This window comes from Colobus angolensis, unplaced genomic scaffold (genome assembly GCF_000951035.1).
Source record: "Colobus angolensis palliatus isolate OR3802 unplaced genomic scaffold, Cang.pa_1.0 Scaffold123, whole genome shotgun sequence".
In the NCBI taxonomy this organism is placed as follows: Eukaryota; Metazoa; Chordata; class Mammalia; order Primates; family Cercopithecidae; genus Colobus; species Colobus angolensis.
In genome coordinates, this window is record NW_012113475.1 from 2,620,303 (window position 1) to 2,636,278 (window position 15,976).

At 34.5% G+C, this 15,976-nt stretch overlaps 1 protein-coding gene across 1 annotated transcript in view; it reads left to right on the forward strand.

Annotated features, from left to right (window-relative positions):
- Window positions 1-15,976, forward strand: part of CCSER1 (coiled-coil serine-rich protein 1) — a 1,373,537-nt gene that overhangs the window by 686,199 nt on the left and 671,362 nt on the right. The window lies entirely within an intron of this gene.

A 15,976-nucleotide genomic window follows, 5' to 3' on the forward strand; every position in this document is an offset into this window, starting at 1 on the left:
CCCGGCTAGTTTTTTGTATTTTTTAGTAGAGACGGGGTTTCACTGTGTTAGCCAGGATGGTCTCGATCTTCTGACCTCGTGATCCGCCCGTCTCGGCCTTCCAAAGTGCTGGGATTACAGGCTTGAGCCACCGCGCCCGGCCCCCCTATTTTTGTTTTTTAAGTGAGTATTTAGGCTGTTTACTTTCAAGGTTAATGTTGATATTTGAGGTTTTGTTCCCCTCATAGTATTGTTAGCTATGTAGTCTCAATTGTATAATATCTTTATAGGATCTGTGAATTTTGTACTTATGGGTGCTTTTTTGGTAGCAAGTATTGTCCTTTCATTTCCATGTTTAGAATTCCTTTGAGCATTTATTATAGGGTCTGTAGGTGATGAAATCCCTTAGCATTTGCTTGTCTAGGAAAGACTTTGTTATTCCTTTGATTATGAAGCTTCATTTTGAAGGATATAAATTCTTGGCTGGAATTATTTTTCTTTAAGAGGGTAAAAATAGATACCCAATCTCTTCTAGCTTATAAGCTTTTTGCTGAGAAGTCAGCTGTTAGTCTGATGAGATTTTCTTCATGGGTAACTTCATGGGTAACTTCATGGGTAATCTCAGCCTTTAAGATTTTTTTTTCCCCCTTCATGTTGACCTTGGATAGTCTCATGACTATATGCTTTGGTGATGGTCATCTTGTGCAGTATCTTACAGGTGGTCTCTGATTTTCTTTCTTGTGTTTGGATGTCAACCTCTCTAGAAAGGTTAGGGAAATTTTCCTTAATTATTTCTTCAAATATTTTCCAGGTTGTCTTTTTCTTCTCCCTCATGAATGCCAATATGTCATAGGTTTGGTTGTTTTTCATAATCCCATGTTTCTTAAAGACTTTCTTCATTTTTTAAAGTTCTTTTTGCTTTATTTTTGTCTGAGTTAATTAAAAAACTGGCTTCCAATATCTAAATTTTTTTTCTTCTGCTTGATCTAGGCTATTTTTAAAGCTTTCAACTGTATTTTGAAATTGCTTTCATGAATGTTTGAATACTAGAAGTTCTATTTTTTTTAATTTTGTTTTGTTTTGTTTTATTGTAGTTATCTCATCTTTTATATCCTGCATTTTTTTTTCTGGTTTCTTTGTGCTGGATTTCAACTTTCTCTTGGGTCACATTGAGTTTCCTTGAAATACATATTTTGAATTATTCATATGTCATTTTAGATTTTTAATTTTGGTTCGGATCCATTGCTAGGGAGCTAGTGTTATCCTTTGGAGGATATCAAGATATTCTGGCTTTTTGTACTGCTCGAGTTGTGCTGATTCCTTCTCATCTAAGGGAGTTCTAACTTTTTATTTTTGTATTTGCTATCGTTTGGATGGAAGTTTTTTTATTCCTTTCTCCCTTATTCAAGGGAGAAAGGAATAAAAATGTATGATTGTGTTGCTTGTTTTCTATGATATTTTGGCTTTATTTCTGGGTGCTTTGAGGGGGCCCAGTACTCTGTTTGGGTTCCTTGGTTGTGGCTAGCTTCTGGCTTTTTCAGATTCTGCTTGTTGTAGTGACGTAATAGACATATGAGCTGACACACTGCCTCCTGCAAGGCTGAGGGTGAGGAGAAAGGACTCGGGAAGCTTATCTTATGGACTAACAGTGAGCCCTTCTGGCAGCAGGTTTTTAATTTGGTTGTGCAGTGCAGGATCCAGTCCAGTAGATTGTGATTAAGAGTAACAGCTGGCTTGCCCTCATGTAGGTTGATGATGAGTGGAAGTACCTGCCCTGACCAAGTGGGATATGGCAGGGAGAGATCCTGTTGGGTGTATTGAGATCTCAGGGGAGGGGACGAGGGGGTGGCACACCAGCTCCTTGTCCTGAGCAGGCAGCGACATGATCCACTTCCCTATCATGCCCCTCTCACAGGGCACATGATGTTCATTTCATATAGACTTTGACCTTTTGTTCCTGGATGCAGCACAGCTGCAAATGGCAGGTACACCCCTTTGGCAGCTACCACCGTACATGGACCATTCTCTAAAATTGACCATATTCTTGATCATAAACAGTGTCTAAATAAATTCAAAGAAATCAAAATCATATTGATATGGTTTGTCTGTGTCCCCATCCAAATCTCAACTTGAATTGTATCTCCCAGGATTCCCAAGTGTTGTGGGAGAGACCCAGGAGGAGGTAATCAAAACATGGTGGCCAGCCTTTCCCATGCTATTCTCATGGTAGTGAATAAGTTTCACAAGATCTGATGGGTTTACCAGGGGTTTCCACTTTTGCATCTTCTTCATTTTCTCTTGCCACCACCATGTAGGGAGTGCCTTTCACCTCCTACCATGATTCTGAGGACTCCTCAGCCATCTGGAATGTAAGTTCAATTGAACCTCTTTTTCTTCCCAGTCTCGGGTATGTCTTTATCAGCAGCATGAAAACAGACTAATATACATATCAAGCAACTTCTGAGACCACAGTGCAATAAAATTAGAAATCAATACCAAAGCCACCAACTAAACACCTTCCTCCACTGAAGGCACGTGGCTACTGCCAGAGCTTTCAGGCACCACAATATGATTGCACTGTCATGGTTCATTGATTTTCAGGGAACAGATCTACTTCAATATAAAATTAGCCAGGCACATTGGCAAGTGCCTGTAATCCCAGCTACTCAGGAGACTGAGGCAGGAGAATCGCTTGAACCTGGGAGCAGAGGTTTCAGTGAGCTAAGATCACGCCACTGCACTCCAGCCTGGGTGACAGAGTGAGACTCTGTCTCAAAAATAAAAAAAAAAAAGGATAGGTAAGATAGGTAAGCATAGTAACCAACCTGAAAGTAATAAACATAGATATACATGAATTTTTACATTTCATATTTAAAATTTTACTATTGATTTTTAAATTCCTAAAAATTTATTTAAATGCAAAAAGTTAATAAATACTTTTTTGACAGGAAACAAAACTGTATATGAAGATGGCAAGTTATGATTCTAATACCATTTACTGAGATCTTTTTATATGCTTATTTCTTTTGAATTGGTTTCATGTTTCTTTGACTCTTGGTCTTGGTTTTATCTTTTCCTTGACTAGGTCTCTTTTGATTGTAATTGTCAGAAGGACAGTTGGATTTATCTTAAACTAAATGGAAATTTATTAAAAGGCTATGGGGGTGTCTCATCAAACAGGACTGAGTGCCAGTGCTGATACCAACTGTAATTAACAACACAATTCATACTTTGACTCTCTGCACTCATTTGTGCTGTTCTTTAATTTTGTCTTCTTTTGCTTCCTTGTTTTTTTTTTCTTTTTCTTTGTAGAAACAAACCTCTGCTATTTCTCTGGTCTACTTGAGCATAAACTTAACCATTGCTTGCTTTCAAGCTTTTTTACTTTTTACTTAGGCACCACAAAAAATATTAACTTATTTTCTTTTTATTCCTTATACCGTAATTGCCAGAAAGGTTTCCTATTCTAGCTTGGGAAGAGGATCTGTTCCCTGAAAATCAATGAACCATGACAGTGTGATCATATTATACTGCCTGAAAGCTCTGGCATTAGCCATGTGTCGTGAGTGGAGAAAGGTGAAGTTCCCAGGAAAGTATGTATGTGTGACGGGAGCAGTAAGGGGGTTCTGGTTAGGAAAGTAACATGTTTGCCACCATCTGAAAAATGAATGCATTTGTGTAAAGATTCCTTGTGTTCTTAGCCCAGATACTGGCAGTATTTATAGCTTTCATCAGCTAAACCCTCTTGTATGATGTGTATCAGTACATACCTGCTTGGATGTTTCACAGTTATCTCACTTTTCAATATGCTCAGTATCTCCCATTCACCCTTATTTTCAGCTTATCCTGCTTCTTCTTCACTCATTCACCCCATTTCCAATTGAACCTGCTTCTCCTGAAGTGTTCCTCCTATCAGGAATGTTACCATCAACCAGCCTCCCATGTGCTCAGAACAGAAATGTGGGAGTTGTTCTTCACTGTTCACTTTTGCTAAACCTACCAGTTACAATTAATTATTCACTTTTAAATCTAGCTATTATTTTTAGTCTGGAAAATAGATAGGAACCTATCCCTTTTGCAAAAAGCATTTTCTCTAGTCAATTGTGTTATCCTCTAAATTCCCTTTCTCCTATATCATTACTACCTTTAATTTCTTCTACATACAACAGACAGAATGATGTTTGTCAAATACAACTGAATTGTGCTAAAAACTCTTCTATGATTTCTCACTGACCTAAACATAAAATCGAGCATTTTGTAGAGCCTACAATTGTGCCAATATTCTCCTTGCTCACTACATTCTAGTTACACTGTACACACACACACGCGCGTGCGCACACACACACAAGCATATATATTTTTTATTTTTTTAAGAAAAAATACATATAATCCTCCCCCCTTCCTCCTGAGCTTTGTCCAGTTTTTCTCTCTGAAACACTCCCTTGCTTACTGCCTGGCTGTGTGCTTGTCCTATAACCTTAAATGTCATTTATTCACTAAGGCCCACCCTGAGTGTCAAATAGAAATGGCATCCTTGTGTTATTCTCTCTCCTAACTTCCCTTTATATCACTTACCAAAATTTGTCATTTTTTACCTGGGAATACATTTGCTTATTGGAAGGCTCTCTCACCTATGAACTAGAAGCAGTGAAACAGTGAGAACAATGACCGTTTGCTTACCACTTTCTATGTCATGAGAGCATTGTATGCTGCTCTCTATACATCCCACTCCCTTTGCTTAGAGTCTGCGCCTCCTGCTAGCTGCATAGTGGAGTTGTGTCCTACTCAGGAGTTGGAGTCTAAAAGGGCTCACTGTGAACAATTAGCCAAAATGTCACATAACTAGTTTTGTTGTAAATATAAACATGCAAAATAATACAATGCATATTTAAATATATAATTTTATTTTAGTTCTAATTACATAGAGAGAAAAAGTGAGCACAGTTTAATTTGCATAATTAAATGTGCTATCATTACTGATGGATGAATTAATAAATTACAGATACTCATTAAATATTTGTTGGAATCAATTAAGTCCAGCTTTAAATGTCTTTGCCTACCATTTCTACTTAAAAGTTGAATAAACAGACGTCTAAAGCAACTAGTTCCTCTAGTCACATATCATCTGTTTAGGTTTTCTGTCTTATTATATTTTGCTATTCAGATAATACATATACAGAATTTAACTTTATTTTTAATTTTTGCTCATGACAATGCTAAAGGAAAATTGAAGGATTATGAATTTTATGACACTCAGAATTTCTTGAGTTTGTCAGTGAAGTTTGATCTGTGTATACAGTTTGTCTGGTGAAGTTTGATTCATGACATCAATTGTTTTCTAGCTGATTGTCAACCTGTAATGCCATGCTGACTCTGCAAGTGTCTAGTGATCTTATTCTTGTCTCCTTTATTCTTGTGTTCCTGGAATGCTGTCATCAGCACATTACTGTTAATGAATGACTGTCTTGGAGACTTTTGTGTCACTTCATGGTTTACTATAAGAATTTTGATACACATTGAAATTAAATCAATACCAGAAAATGAAATGCTCACAATCTCCTAAAAAATGAATATTTTCTTTAAAATAGGAATCTTACTTTTAAACCATAGTGATTAAGTGGGCATGGTATTATATCTTGATCTTCCTCAATAAAAATATCAAGCAAGTTAAAGCTGGAGAAATCTTTGTCATATATTCAAGATGTCAGTCTCAATATTCTAGGCAGGTTTCTGTTTTTAGTGATGCAAGCTATTTTTTTAAAGTAAGAACAATCTTCAAGGTTGAATTAAAGATTTATGGTTGTTGTATTAGTCAATGCCATTTTAACTCTCCTAAATCTTCACAATGCCTATATTCAAACCGTATTATTTCAAGTTCATTCGGTGTGTGAATGTATGTGTGTGTGTGTGCACATCTTGAGGCTTAAAGGGGGGCAATAAATTGCAAAATAGAAAATTCAGATTAAATTGAACTATAATGCATTGCTATCCTAACTTGTATTGGAATGCAGCCATATAAGCTTCTAGTACATTCTTCTGTGAACTGAAGTGACCTACTGGAGTTGCTGACATAGAGGGAAAATTGCAGACCTTTACCACAGGGCAAGAGCCTGTTAACTTATGCTTAGACAAGTTGAAATTTCATCTTGTGGACAGATCATGTCAATAAGAAGCAGAGTGTGTTTCTTTATCCCAAGGTCACCTACCAGTTTATAGATGAGTAAAAGTGAGAGAGAGGTAGAGCAGAAATTCCCTAATGCAAATATGGGCCAGGGGAATGGAGAGCCACCCTGACAAATAGAATGTATGTGTTTAGACCAGGATGCTGCTACTGAGGGAATGTTTGGGACTTAATGTGTCAAAAAATTCTTCTGGACCTATTTCCTATAGAAGATATATCTGTATTCATCATTTTTTGGATGATGATTCAAAAAATCATCATTCATTGGATGAATCACCTCATTAATTTTCATTAATTTTCATCGTTCATTGGATGAATCACCTCGTTAATCTTTCACTCACAATGTAAAATTCAGGCAAGAGTGAAAATGGAGTATATAAGATTCTCTTTTAAAAAAAGAAATTCTAATCTGTGCATGAAAGTAAACATTTGTCATGTGATGTTACAGTATCAGTTTCTCAAATACTTTACTTTTACCCATTCTTTAATATCCTCACTTTTCTCTTTGTACTGCTTTTTTTTCTTCCTTTCTTTTGTCTTATCATAAAGTATCTTTGCAGACCAGAATTACTGGAACAAGCCCTTTGTTCATATTTCATTTCCAATTTTTCCCTACTTAAATTTATATACGATACAAATGCCAGAAATTTTGCTGGAGTTGTCAGGTCATCAATATTAACTTCCAATAGCAAATATGTCTGTGAATGTCAAGTTCAAAAGCTGATCTCTGATGCCACTCCAGCCTAATGCATATTCTCTCGTCCACCTACTTCTTCATTTATTAAAAACAGTATTGAGTATCTAGAGTATGCTCAAAAGTATATAAGGAAGTGTAGAGTCAATATGGTTTTAAATAGACATGGTCCCTACTCTAAGGAACTTAAACACTAGTGCAGAAGACAGACCAAATATAGGCAAACAGCAAATAAAAGAAATAATTGTCAGTCAAAATGACATTTAGCAAAAAAGATATTAAGACAGAGAATCACTTGGAGATAAGAATCAACTTAAAAAGAATATCCTTAAGGTAGTGGCACATAATATGCAGAAGATTCCAGATGTAGGAATAGTATCTTAAAACTTCCTCAAGTGGTAAAAATCTTGATCCATTCAAGAAACTGAAAGAAAATGTGTGTGAGGAGAGTCATGTTTGCAAATGAAAGAGTTGTGTTAATATGAGATGAAGGTAGTATAATAGATAAGGCGATGTAAGGCAGGGGCTGGCTGTACATCATGATAAAAAGTTTAATTTTTATTATATAAACCAGAATGTTGCAATAGCAGTATAAAACAAGAAGCAAATGGTAGTCATGTGTGTAATTTAGTATGCCAAATATGTTGTACTTAAATTAATATATCCAAAATCGTATGATTTTAAGATGCAATAAATATATAATTATTCATGAAATATTTTATGAGTGAGATTTTTTGTACCAATTTGTTTAAAATCCAGTGTGTATTTGACACAAACATCTCAGTTTACAGTAGCTGCATTTCAGATGCTCATTTGTCACCCATGCCTCATGACTACTCTGTTGGAATGGAAAACTATTAATGTGTTCAAGCAGGAGACTGATGTGATCCAAATTACATTTTCATGTTACTCCGCTATTATTTACAGAAACTATGGAGTGGAGAAGGTATGGATGAAGACAGGAAAATGAGTTAGGAGGCTGTATTAATTTTCTGTGGCTTCAGTAACAAAGTGCCACAAGCTGGCTGACTTCAAACAATTAAAATTACTTTTTCACAAGTCTTTCTTGAGACCATAAATCTGAAATCAAGATGTGGGCAGAACCATGTTTCCTCTGAGGGCTCTAGAAAAGGAGTCTTCTTGACCTCTTTTAGCTTCATGTGGTTGCTGACAATGTTTGAAGTTTCTTGGCTTATAGATGGACCTACACTTTCTAGTTTCTATCTCTGTCTTCACGTGACCCTGTCTTCTGTGTGTCTGTATAGCTATATCCAAATGTCCCTCTTCTTATAAAGAACACTTGTCATATTTGATTTGTGGCCAATCCTTATCAAGTATAATCTCTTTTTAACTTGATTATATCTGCAAAGGCCCTATTTCTGAGTAAAGTCACATTCACAGGCTCCAAGTAGACATGCATTTTGGAGGTACACAGTTCCAGACAGTGCAGAGGCCATTGGAATAAAAGATGGTGTTGGCTTGTACACACCCAGCACACATTTATACTTCAGTCCCCTCTGCACCCTATGTAGTAAGCTGGGGTGGAGGCAGCAGATATAAAAAGAAGTGATTGTGAAATACATTTTAGAGATGTAATTAACTGATGTCTTGAATGTGGAGAGGCAGAGCCAAAACAATTTTGGTGATATTTTCAATCAGAGTTTCTATCATGCCTTTCCTGATCAGTCACTAAATGCCCACTGTTTTTATCCTGGAAATTTGTGTTCCTAGCTTCTAAAGGATCTAACTCAAAGCCATCTCCTTTATGTCCCTCTTTATGAGACCTTTCTTAATTAGCTTTACCTTATTGATAAGAGTATTAAACTAGAAGAAATGGATTAGCCTGTCTTAAGTGCTAAAGAAATCAAATATATATTTGTATAATCCATTAGTAGTGAAACTTTTCCAGTGTTTAAATATAGTGCAATGTACTCTGAAAAAATCCAGAAACTGGAAATTTTAAAATTGAAATGGAAATCATAATTCAACTCACATTGTATTAGTTCATTTTCACACTGCTATAAAAAACTACCTGAGACCGGGTAATTTATTTAATTGACTCACAGTACCATAGGCCCTAACAGGAAGCATGACTAGGAGGCCTCAGGAAACATGGAAGGAGAAGGGGAAGCAAGCACCTTCTTCACATGGTGGCAGGAGAGAGAGAGAGAGAGAGAAAGAGAGAGAGAGACAGAGAGAAAAAGAGAGAGAGAGCCCAAAGGGGGAAGGGCCACCCTTTTAAACAACCAGATTTCATGAGAACTCACTATCAAGGGAACAGCAAGAGGGAAATCTGCCTCCGTGATTTAATCACCTCCCACCAGGGCCCTCCCCTGATACAAAGAGATTATAATTCAACATGGGATTGGTGTTGGGACACAGAATCAAACCATATTACTAATTAAAAACAAAAAGCAAAACTAAACTACATATCCTTTACATCTAGAATATGGTGCACAGTTATCTGGGTACAAGTATTCCTAATGATCTCAATCTCTAAAGATACTAAGCTTTCCAATTCATATTTTTTTAATCATTCTGTCTCATTCATAAATGAAATCACCCAAGTTCTTAAATCTAATCATATTTTTAGTTTGTACACTCTCTTATAGGTATTCAGTTCCATAAATATAAAGTACACTGTTTAATTATGTAAGCCCTATTATTTCTTGTAAAAAATACCTGCAATCTATTCTCACAGTGGTCACGATGAAGGATGTCAGGCAGTTTTCTAGTTGAAGTAGCATAAGGTTGAATAAAAATAAATATGTTATCCAGATGTTGTATTATTGATTTACTGATGTTCCTTCTTTTCTGTTTGTGTTTAGAGTCTTGACCCATTTTTTAAACATACAAACATAAAATAAGTTTCCTATCCCTTTGTCCTTTTCTGCAATTTTGTAAAACCTCACATTGCTTTTCATGAGGTATGGGCACCCAAAAACTGAAAGCGTTTCAGTAACAGACCAACTGTTAACACTTGTGAGTCCTAGGCCAAGAATAGGAATGAAGGCTCACAGAATGTAACTCTAAATATTGAAGTTATAAATAAAGCTTTATAAATCATGGAATAAAATATGTTCTAACCTCTCAAGTAGACTTTGATAATGATTTAAAAAGCACATTCCAATTCGAGATTTCTTTGGACTTCCTAGCATTCTCTGCAGGAACTTAGCAACATGGAGAGAGCCAGCCTTTGTTCTTATTTAATTCCAATATCCATTGTTGAAACTGGGTAATGATTGTATAAGAGTTCTTTTTATAAGTCTCCCTTTTTTTTTTAATGTTAGCAGTTTTTCTACAACAAAAAAATTAATATTAATAAAGTTTAGTGTCTCCTTGAGAGCTCCTAGAAATGTTATGTTCTATGAGAGGAGATTTTATTTGCTTGGCTGTGTTTCTTGAAAATTCTACTGATGTCTTCAGTGATATGCCCTCATTAAAGGTGGGTGACAATGACCAATGTGATCTGTATAATGTTGCATTTTCATTCTTGAGCTCTTCTTTGGCCTTGGTATCATTAAGCAATCCTTATGATTCTCTCTCTGTCTCTCTTGCTTTTATTTTATTTAAATAATCTTTTATTATTGACATTGAAGTCCGTTATAAGATGATGGCCAAATTCTCTTTGTTCCACCTAATTTTTAGTTTAAACTTGTCTCAGAAGGCTGTGAATTTTCTCATGTTGAATTATGTTACTTTTCAATTTTAAAAGTTAGCTTTTCCCCTCTTTTACCATGTCAGTTTTTCTAGAATATTTCTCTTTCCATAAGCTTTACCTTTAGATTCATGACTTAGGATCTAAATTTAGTATTATACTATTTTAAGCAGACTTTGTGTTCCTTTTACATTAAAAAAATCTTTTTCTAGCTTATACCTGTCTTTTGTCAAACTTTCTTTTGCAAATTTTGGATAGCAACATAAACGTTTTCTCTTTCCTTCAGCCTCAAGGTACATATTCAGTAAGTATATAATCACTATCATATATATTTTCTATACCAGTATCTGTTAATTGTATTAATTAATGTGTGTACATTTCTTTTTATTATAGATTCTAAAGCAAACTACTACACATAGGCCATCATGGTCAAGTTTTTAAAAGTTTATCTCTTTTTCATCTTGTTGATAAATTTCATCAACTTTTATGTAGGATATTCAAATAGACATGTAAGAGAAATTGGACTTTTTTTCGGGATTATTGAGTATTTGTATTTCAGCTTGTTTTACTGTACTGAATAGCTGGAGTAAAAGACATTAAATATCCCTAGTCACTTGAGACTTCATTTTAAAAACCAGTTGTACTGGCTTTGCCATGGCTTTGTCTTGCTTTTGATTTCTATCACATTTCCTCCTCTTTAGTGCTTCCTCAGCAACGTGTACTTGAGTATGTACACATGCAAATGCAAAAACATGGATATATTAGTGGTACCTATTATATCTTTCATGCTCATTCAAGAGATATATATTTTTAGTAATAAAACTAAATTTTAAAAGCCTAAAAATTAGGAACCAGCCTTTTTATATAGACATGATATGTCATGGAGTCAGATTCTATGAATATCCAATGTGTAAAATACACACACACACACACACACACACACACACACACACAGAGTACACATATCCAAGAAATGATTTTAACAGTTTAAACAGAATATATTTTTATATTACTCTGCTTGAACTGATAATATCATTGCTATCAAAAGGATTTCATGCCTTTTCAACATTTAGTTTTTGTTTGTTTGACATCTTGCTTCCAATTTTGTGTTTAACTCTATGTTGACTTTATCATTTTATTCCAAACGTATGCTCCAAAATGCATTGCTGATGATATTTATATTAGTAGGCATTCTGTGGAATTGTGCCTTTACAGGAAATACATTGGTATTTCCTGTAGATTGGTAAATCTTAAGTAATCTTAAGTAATCTTAAATTGTTTCCACAGTTTAAAAAAAAAGGGGGCTAATATTGAATCTGCAAGAAAATATAGACAAGGTGGACACCAAAAATAGTTTTATTTCCATCTGTAATTACTAGCTGTGCAACAAGTATAAAAATACATATTTGATATGTTTCCTTGAATATGTGATGTAGAGGCAGCAACACTATTTGTAAGCTTTTTAAAAGAGTTACAGTGTCTCTGTAGAGATACTGTACTAGGGTCCAGAGACCAGTAAAAAAGGTTTTCATCTGGGTTGCTCCACTTACTATCTTGTGTGATATTTAGCAACTGATATTACCAAAGTGTCAGTTTGCTGTTTTTTATAAAAGGAACAAAAACACAGCTTTTGTATGTTCTGGAGAGGATTCATATATGTATATACATTACTTGATACAGTGCCTGGCATATAACCTACATTCTACTAATGGCATCTATTATTAGGAGTAATAATTAAATTGTTAACGCTTACAGAAGGAAAGGGAATGTGAGTACAGTTAAGTACCCTTAGTAAGTTCATATATTTTATTAGGTTTATATATATTTATTTATGTTACTGACTTTTATTATACAAATGTCATTTATTACTTTTAATCTCAGATGAAATAACTTGGAAACTTAGAGAAGAAAAACATATTTTTAATTCATATAACAATATTATATAACTCAAAACCTACACATATTCAGGACTCAGATTACATGGAAATTTAACAATTAATGTAAATCACAAAATCTGTCACTTTCATCTCATTTTAGTTTTACCTTTTTACATAATATGCTAGCCCTTTTTGCTTTTTCTAAGCACACATGTTTTATTAATCATAAATGTGAAAAAAATAAAGGGTGTATTTTGTCATTGCTTGGAAAGGAAACTTAAAGACAATTGAGTATTTTGTCAGGAGCATAGATTTATTTATAAAATTTATCTACTACAAATTGAGTTGTTTTAATTCTTCACTATCCCTCTGAGAGAAGTTAGAAGAAGGAATGACAATGTCTCCTTACATGGGAGAATACTGAAAGAGAGCCACCTTAAATCACATGGTGTAAATTCATTGGTGGTCAAAGCTCAGCACACTTCCACAGTTTCTCTTCTCCATATTGCTTCCTTCTGTATGGATGCATACATATATATCCCTTTTTATGTACAATATAAAGTGAAGGATGTATTTAAATAAGTTCCATCCTCATTTAGTTAAAATATTTTATGGCCTTTAATTATAAAATCATATTTTGAAAATTGAGCTGACTCTCAAATATTTTGACATAGCATTCTATCCTTTCTGGCATAAACTTGAGTTACCACTCTAATCTCATTCCTCACATTGTCCCTTTAATTGACTCCCTTTAGGCAATTTTGAAGTAGTAGTTGTTTATGCATATCTTTGTCATGGTCTCTCTGACTTCTAAATATTTGCAAATACTATTGCCTTCCTAGGTTCCATATCACTCAGTTCCACTTCAAATTGGCTAATAGTAATTCGTTTTTCTGGTCTTAGCTGGGATGTCAGTAGCTTCTACCGTTTCCATACACACACACCTCCGGCTCTCTCCGAGGTAACTATACTTTTCCTATAGAATGCTGAGAAAGGGATATATTTTCTTTTTTTCCCTTAGTGTTCCCTCTGTCCTAAGCAATTACCATAATATGCATTTAATAAAAAAGTATAAAATCCAAATATATTCCTATCATGAAGGTGAAATTTCTCTATATTGAAATAAACTGAAGATTATTTTAATCAAGAATTTAATCATTGGCTGGGTGTGGTGGCTCACGCCTGTAATCCCAGCACTTTGGGAGGCTGAGGCAGGTGGATCACAAGGTCAGGAGATCAAGACCATCCTGGCTAACACGGTGAAACCCTGTCTCTACTAAAAATAGAAAAATTAGCCGGGCATGGTGGCAGGCCCCTGTAATCCCAGCTACTCAAGAGGCTGAGGCGGAATGGTGTGAACCTGGGAGGCGGAGCTTGCATTGAGCCCAGATCACACCACTGCACTCCAGCCTGGGTGACAGAGCAAGACTCCATCTCAAAAAAAAAAAAAAAAAAAAAGAATTTAATCATTATATCAAATCAATATGAAATTGAAAATACATGATGATACTTTATTTCTATATCTCTGATAAAATATCTATATTTATGAAATTAATATAGATTTATTGCATAAGAAATCAAAACTATCTGCAATTCTACCCTCTAGTAATAGCTACTTTTGTGGTACATTTTCTGTTTAATAATCTATAAAACTCTTTTTATACATATTAAATTTATCAATCTATAAATTTCCATCTACCATTTAGAAATGCAAGAGCTCCATTATGTATTCTTTCTTTAATCTTCTAATTGTATGTGATAGACATTAGTCATAAACTTTCATATGTTTACAGCCTTCTATTATGCTAGAAATATTTAATTCTTAATTCTTTGTATGTAAGTCTATAGGAAACTTAGATTTTATTCGCTACATTTGAGTATGGCACACATGTGCATACCATAATAAACAATTCAAATACATCATTTGTAATTAATGCCTACAAGAGGGAGTGACAATGATATTACTGGGAAATGCCTGTGTTTTGTTTAATTTCCAAAGATAACTGTTACTTGGAGTTTTTGTTCATTTGTTTGCTCTTGTTTTGGTTAGTATATTGGTTAATAAAGTTGTTTGGAATTTTATTTATCATTATTTGAATTTTCTAAGTCTTATAACTCAGACCAGTAATCCAGAAGTTACCAACACTGTCCAACTCCTATCCTCAAGATGAAAGCCCTTGAAATAGAAATGTGAGCTGTGGCATAATGGAAGCATTTGGCAGCTATTTTCCCCTGCTCTATACATGAGTGCATAGACTCTAATTTATACACAGAAGTTTATATAATTACAGATTTGCAACAAAATTTACTTTTCACATACTTATGATTCCAGTCTATCTCAAAAGTAGATAATCAAACTTTCCTAAACAACTTTTCAATGATGGACAACATTATTGCTCCTTTACCTATTACTACCTCTCCGTGTTCTTTTCTTCATCCCAATCACTATGTCTAGATAAATACAATTTGTTTTTTCTTATGTGAAATTTGATTTGGAAAATGCAGCCACATTTCTACTTATCTTTTTCAAATAATTGAAAACTTCTACCTCACTGATGTAACATCTTCCTGCATGATCTAATCTGCATCGAATTTTTCTCTGACTGGCAGAACTAGATGTTTTGTGATTAGGAAAGTCAGAAGTGATGAGACATTAATAGAACATAAAATATTTCTTTTCTATATTTCAGTAAGTTAAACTAAATTATATTTACCTAAATTATGTACGTACTTTGATAAACATCTCAGATAATCTTAAAAATACCAAGCAGCAATGAAGGAAAGTGTGAGAGAATAGGAAGGTAGGGGAAAAGGAGGAGAGGGAAGGAGAGGGAACAGGAAGGGAGGTGAGGATGGAAGAGTTCTGTGTAACTGGAATTCTTGAGAGTGAGGTTCTTGATCACCATTTTCAATCCTGGGAAAGGAAAAATTAAGTCACAGTCCTTTATCATTTGGGTTTTATATTACTATTAACCATTCAAAAGAAAAGAAAATGATTGACCTTCTGCTTTAAAGCAAGTGGAAAACACAATCCCATAGAATCCCATGAATTTCTTTGAAAACTGTCTCAACTTACTTAAACTTCCTAAACTGTATGGCTTTTATTTAACATGAGTGGTATTTATAGTAAATATTTGAAGATAAAATGTGATCATGTGAGTACAACACTCTCAGCTGTGAGAGGCACTTAGTAAATACATCACGTAATAATTAAACTCAAGATCTCATTTTAAGTGACACATTCAGGAATGAGAAGGGAAGGTCCCAGAAAGAAGCACAGTCAAATTAGTTTACTCAGAAATCGTAGTTTTTCATTTGAAATATGAAATCCCAACCTCCTTCGTGTATTACTTCCCTTCCCTAGTTATCACAGGGTTGGATTAGTGTCAGTCTCTTGAAGTAGACGTTCCTAAACGTGTAGAGGTTTTTGGAAAGAAGAAGCATAACAAAATTAAAACAAACTGAATGGAATCCATTGGGTCATTTATTAAGAATATTTTTTGTTTCAAATATAAATGCTCTGAAACTGGATCAGCAAAATAATAGCAACTAAGTTATTTTAAAAAGATAACAGGAAACAAAGCATA